Source organism: Hylobates moloch, unplaced genomic scaffold (genome assembly GCF_009828535.3).
Source record: "Hylobates moloch isolate HMO894 unplaced genomic scaffold, HMol_V3 SCAFFOLD_7, whole genome shotgun sequence".
NCBI classification, from domain to species: Eukaryota; Metazoa; Chordata; class Mammalia; order Primates; family Hylobatidae; genus Hylobates; species Hylobates moloch.
In genome coordinates, this window is record NW_026652282.1 from 32,980,706 (window position 1) to 32,987,160 (window position 6,455).

Genomic DNA, 6,455 nt, shown 5'->3' on the forward strand with positions numbered 1-6,455 from the left:
AAAAAAAAAAAAAAAGAAAGAATTTAAAGAGAAAAATAAAAAATAAAAAAAAATAAATGAGGGACACAGAATACCTAATCTAAAACAACACCCATTAAAGGAGGCAGCATGAAAGGGCATTTGGCTGCTCTTGGAAGCCTTTTTGGGACAAGGACTAATTCAGCCCTGTCACTTCCCCTACAACACTCCTGTCTTGCTGGTTCACAAGCCCTGTTCAGATGACTACTGGCTTGTGCAAGACTTAGGGTTATTCATGAACTAGTCCAGGACATGCACCCTATGGTACCTAATCCCTATACCTTGCTGACAAGCCTCTCAGGAGATAAGACAAGGTAAATCATTACATGGTTTATAATTTTGGATCTGAAAGATGCCTTCTTTTGCATACTGCTAGATACGGAGTCACAAGAGATCTTTGCATTTGAATGGCCAAGACCAGGAATGCAGGTGAATTAGCAGTACTGTTGGAGAGTGTTATCTCAGGGATTTTTAAAATTTACCCACAACCTGGCCGGGCGCGGTGGCTCACGCTTGTAATCTCAGCACTTTGGGAGGCCGAGGCGGGCGGATCACGAGGTCAGGAGATCGAGACCACGGTGAAACCCCGTCTCTACTAAAAATACAAAAAAAATTAGCCGGGCGTGGTGGCGGGCGCCTGTAGTCCCAGCTACTCGGAGAGGCTGAGGCAGGAGAATGGCGTGAACCCAGGAGGCGGAGCTTGCAGTGAGCCGAGATCGCGCCACTGCACTCCAGCCTGGGCGACAGAGCGAGACTCTGTCTCAAAAACAAAAAAACAAAAAAAAACAAAACAAAAATTTACCCACAACCTTTGGGAGAATTTTGGCATGGGATTTACGGGACTTCCGACCGTAAGAAGAATGCTTTTACAAGATGATACCTTTGTTTCCAGTAAGACTCTTAGAGATTCCCTTGAAAATACCATCCAAATACTGAGTTTTCTAACAGAAAGAGGCTATCAGATTTCCAAAAGAAAAAGCCCAAATCTCCCAAGCTCTGATCTCCAAATACTTGGAGTTTGAGCCAACTAAGGGACAAAGAAATCTCCCAGACTGCTGAGAGGCAATAGCCTGGGCAGCCGTCCCCACCGCCTGCAAACAACTGTGAGGGTTTGTAAGTATAGTAGGATTTTGTTGAATTTGGATTCCAAATTTTGAACTTACAGTAAAACCTCTTTATGAGGTCCTAAAGGGAAAGGAATCTGAACCCTTGGTCGGGACCTCAGAATGCCAAAATTCTTTTAATAAAGCCAAAGAAAAGTTAATGACTGCTCCTGCACTGGGTCTTCCAAATGTCAGAAAATTTGTTGATGTATTTGTGCATGAAAAACAAGGCATGAGCTTGGGAGTCCTAACTCAAAGTTTGGGACCTTACTGGAGATCAATTGTTTATTTCACTAAATAGCTTGATCAAGTGGTGAAGGGTTGGCCTCCCTGCCTCCAAGCAGTGGTTGCAACTTGTTACCTCCTCTAGGAGGCTGAAAAGTTAACTCTCAGACAGCCATCACCATTCACACACTGCATCACATCCTCCCTCTCTTACAGCAAAAAGGAGGGGTATTAGCTGACTCCAGGGAGGTTAGGGAAATCCAGGCTATGTTCCTTTACAAACCAGAGTTAAAAATAAAGGCTGTCTCAGTTCTTAACACTACTACCTTAAAGCCTACAGAAACGGAGCCAGGGCTACACATAATTTTCTTCAGAATATTGAGCAGATCTTTTCCAGCTGACCAAACCTGGTGTATTAGCCCTTGGCACATCCTGACCTGAAATTGTTCACAGATGAAAGCAGCTTCAAGGACCATGGAAGTCGTCATGCGGGGTATGTGTGGTCGGTACCTTACAAGGCACTGTGAAAGCCAAAGCCTTATTGCCAGACACCTCAGTACCTCAGCTCAACAGCCTGAGCTCATTGCCTTACTCTTGTCATCCAATTGGATAAGAACAAAATTGGGAAGATTTACATAGACTCTAAATATGCTTTCTCTGTGGCACATGCCCATGGGGCTATTTAGAATGAGAGAGGGCCTTTGACTAGTGATAACAAGGAAATCAAATATGTCTCTGATATTTTGGCCTTATAAGAATCTGTAAATGCCCCCAGAGTGGTGGCTATCATCCACTATCCTAGCCATTAAAAAGGGGAAATCAACCTGCCAACCTGGCAGTAAAACAGGCTGCAAAAACATTGGACTTTGAGGCCTTCTTAGCCCTGTTTGTACCACAGGTTGATCTTACTAAATAAGTCTCAACCTTGCTATACTGAAGGAAATTTAAAGTGGCCCAAGGATTGGGGATTTATGTCCCCAGCCCCAGGCCATCCAGGCTACATATGTAATTTGGGAGGCATTATATTGGTTCCTGGAGCCCTCCTTAAAGATACAGTGAGTTTGCCGGCGCAGTGGCTCATGCCTGTAATCCTAGCACTTTGGGAGGCTGACGCAGGTGGATCACTTAAGGCCAGGAGTTCGAGACCAGCCTGGCCAACATGGCGAAACGCTGTCTCTTCAAAAAATACAAAAACACTAGCCAGACATGGGATCACTTGAACCTGGGAGGCAGAGGTTGCAGTGAGCCAAGATTATGCCACTACACTCCATCCTGGGTGACAGAACGAGACTCTGCCTAAAAAAAAAAAAAAAAAAAATAGCAAGTTTCATCAAAGCACCCATTACAGAAAAGATGCAACCCCTTTAATGGCTACATTAGTACTTGATTAGTCCCAATATGCAATGAGTAATCCAAAATATGATCCATCAGTGCACTCTCTGTGCTCAAAACCATCCTAAAACTGGACCCCTACCCCCGTTCAGGGGACTCTTGAGGAGATTCTCCATATGAGGATTGGCAAGTTGATTTCACAACAATGCTGTGAGTGCCCAAAGACTGTAGAGATCTTTTTTTTTTTTTTTCGTATACACATTTACAGGATGGATGGAGGCATACCCTACCCAAAATGGCCCACAGCTTACTTAAAGAGATAATCCCCTGATATGGACTCCCTTTGATATTCAGAGTGACAACAACACAACATTTGTCTCTCAGGTAGAACAGGAAATGTCTCAGATCCTAGACATTGAATAGAAACTTTACACAGCACGGTGTCCACAATCCACAGGAAAGACTGAAAAAAATGAATCATACTGTAAAAAGAACAATTGCTAAGATGTGCCAAGAAACCAATCTAACTTGGGACAAGGTAGTGCCCTCTGCCCTGCTGAGAATTCAGGTTGCTCCCTAAAGTAGGCTCCAATTGAGTGCTTTTGAAATTAAATTGCCAAATTAAAAAGTAACCTCTGTTCAAGAGTTTGCTTCTGACAGGTTGGCCTTCCCCATGGACATGCCACTTCACCCTTTCCAGGCCAGAGACCAAGTTCTACTCAAGACCTGGAGGGAAACTGGACTGGATCATCAACTGGTCCCTCAATGGGTAGGACCCTATGAGGTCCTCCTGACCACTCATTTATCTATCAAATCGGCTGTGGTTAAACTTTGGGTACATTATACCCACAGGTAAAGATTGCCCCTCCTCAGCTCGATGTATGAGGTAATCAACCTAAATGGACCTGTGAACCAACTGAAAACTTGAAGCTGCTCTTTAAGAAAAACTTTGCAAATAAGTAAGGCCTTCTATCATTTAATTATGATATTCTTGCTAATCTCCATAATAATATATGGGCTTATGGTGTCTCCTGAAACCAATCTTTTCCTACAATGGGCACAGCATTATACAGATAGCCTACAACAGGAAGCTTGTGGGGTTTGTGGGCTGCTACCTATATCTGGCATTTCTGGATTACCTTGGTGGGTCTCACCTCTGCAAGAAAATGACTGAGTACATTTACAAATCTTAATGAAAAACAATTTACAAGAAAATCAGGTCCCTGGTGTTCTAACACAAGAAAATAAAAGGTTATGGCCTGTCATTAATGTAACCCTCCAAAACCCAGGTCACAGAAAACCTTTTATTATAAATCAGACTATTTGACAAACTTCTGCATATGCTGCTCCTCTCCTGAATGAGTTCTTGGCAACCCCCAAAGTTTTGACTATTAACAGTCACTATACTGAGGAAGGTTTCTATTTAGTTTGGGATGATTTCCTTTGGATGACACCCACCACCAGCTACTTAAATCAAATTGACACCTTAGGAACAAAAAAAATAACTCTTATGATCATTGCCCAAATATTAATAATATGGGCTGGATGCCCCCACAACAATGTCAACATACTCTAGTGCTGCAACAAACTAACTGGTTTTCTACTGATGGGACACAGAGGCTAGGAATTCGATGACTAGCCCCAAATGGAACTAAATGGCTATGTGACACTGATCTTTGGCCCTGACTACCTTATTAAATGGATAGAATGGTGCACCCTGGGTTTCCCCTGGGTCCAGTTTCATTTGGAAAACACCGATGGACAGCCTGCAGATTTCCAATATGTGTTGTACCAATGGACCAGGTTGGTTTCCACTGTTATGACCATTTCCTATCCATTTCTGTTCCCTGAGTTAGTTTAGAAAATGTTATCTGGCATACCAGGACCCTCACAAACTATATGCAGCATATGCTAAAGGATGCATTCAGAGGCATCTCTTTAGTGACCTCTGAAATGACCATTATGAGAAAGGCAATCTTGCAGAACCGCATGACCCTCAATGTCCTCACAGCTACACAAAGGGGAACGTATGCCATAATCAAAAACAAATGTCTTGTATACATCCCAGACAATACAGGAAACTTTAAAGATATTCACAAATTAAAACCGTGTCTGACACCATGATGTCACTAAACCAATGTTTATCTTCTTGGTGCAACTCAATACTCTCTTGATGGAAAAAAATTAATAATTCTAGCTTTGATTATAGGAATAGGCATACTCCTTTGTTGTGGATTATATTGCTGCTGCACTATATGTATAAGATTTCAAAATCACCTCTCTCAGAGGATCCTAACACCTTGTTCAATGATGTTGCAAAGAATTGCTTCCGTAAGTCCCAGAACACATGAATATTTTCAACTGCAGGTAAATTAAGTGCCATTCCCTGGACCCCTAGCAATGGCCCTTACCAGCAGGAAATAGTTATAATGAATCAACATACCAACTCCTTAAGATTGAGAAATGGAACAATGACATTGAGGATGTTGTAACCGAGCCCTTATTTTAAGTATCAGGTTGTTTTACTTATTCTCCTTTGTCTTTGTCCTTTTCCTCATCCGTGCATGCTTGCTGGTACATAATCATTTCTGTAGAGAATAATCACTAGTAATTGATTAACTTTATATCCTGAACCCTGGACCTACTCTCAAGATTGATGAACCTGTTTCTATTTTAAAGAACAATGATCCTTAAGTCATGCAGACCTCCTTGATGGCATCCAAAAGTTTGATCGGGACTGATGACATCTAGAGTCCGAGGGGCACAAACAACTTTGATGATCCCACCTCCCGCATTCCTACCTTATTCATAAAATCCTCCAATTATGTTCAAAGGCAGATCAGATTTGAGAGACTGTCTGTCCTGATCTCTTGCTTTGGCTAAATTGAATAAACCTTCCTCTGCTCCTAAGCACTGATGTGTCAGGGTTTGGCTTACTGTGCATTGAATACATGAACCTAAATTTTGGGATTTGATGACAGAAACTGCTTGCTATCGCCACAAGTAGCTATAAATTAACAATACTGCACGAGACAAGATAACCCAAGCCTTATAGATTAACAATATATAGCCAATCACTAACCAGTATTATTTCTATAAGCCAAAGAGAAGTCCTGACAAACAACTTTGTATCAGCCCACTCTCTGTCCCCCTTTTTTGCCTTTAAAAATCTGCTTGTACACAGGCAACCAAAGCAAAAATGTACAAATGGGATCACATCAATTTAAAAAGCTTTTGCACAGCAAAGGAAACAATCAACAAAGTGAAAAGACAACCTACAAAATGGGAGAAAACATTTTCAAACTACCCATCTGACAAGGGATTAATAACCAGAAGATATAAGGAGCTCAACCCACATTATAGGAAAAAAATCTAATAAATCAAAAAATCGCAAATGATTTGAATAGTCATTTCTCAAAAGAAGACATACAAATGGCAAACAGGGATATGAAAAGATGCTCAGCATCACTGATCATCAGAGAAATGCATATCAAAACAACGAGATATCATCTCACCCCAATTAAAATGGCTTATATCCAAAGACAGGCAATAACAAATGCTGGTGAGGATGTGGAGAAAAGGGAACTCTCCTACACTGTTGGTGAGAATGTAAATTAGTACAACCACTATGGAGAACAGTTTGGCAGTTTCTCACAAAACTAAAAATAGAGCTACCATGTAATCCAGCAATTCTAGTGCTGGGTATATACTCAAAAGGAAAAAAACAAAAACAAAAATCAGGATATCAAAGAGATATCTGCACTCCCATGTTTGTTG